Raw genomic sequence first — 212 nt, forward strand, 5'->3', positions numbered from 1 at the left:
TCCCTCTGGGCGAGCCACAGCCGGCGCCCCGCGGCTCGAGACGTGCGATTGTTGAGGATGAATGGACTCGGAGCGGCGGTTGCCGGCAGGTCACCGCTGGCCGAGAGGATTCGCCGCGGGTTCGTTCACCTGAGATCCAGGGTACGAATCTCGCCAGGAGAAATGCATTTGTGTTCAATGTACTGTACCGCACTCACCAATGAATGCTGCGC

This window comes from Hippocampus comes, unplaced genomic scaffold (genome assembly GCF_001891065.2).
Source record: "Hippocampus comes isolate QL1 unplaced genomic scaffold, H_comes_QL1_v1.1 scaffold116, whole genome shotgun sequence".
NCBI classification, from domain to species: domain Eukaryota; kingdom Metazoa; phylum Chordata; class Actinopteri; order Syngnathiformes; family Syngnathidae; genus Hippocampus; species Hippocampus comes.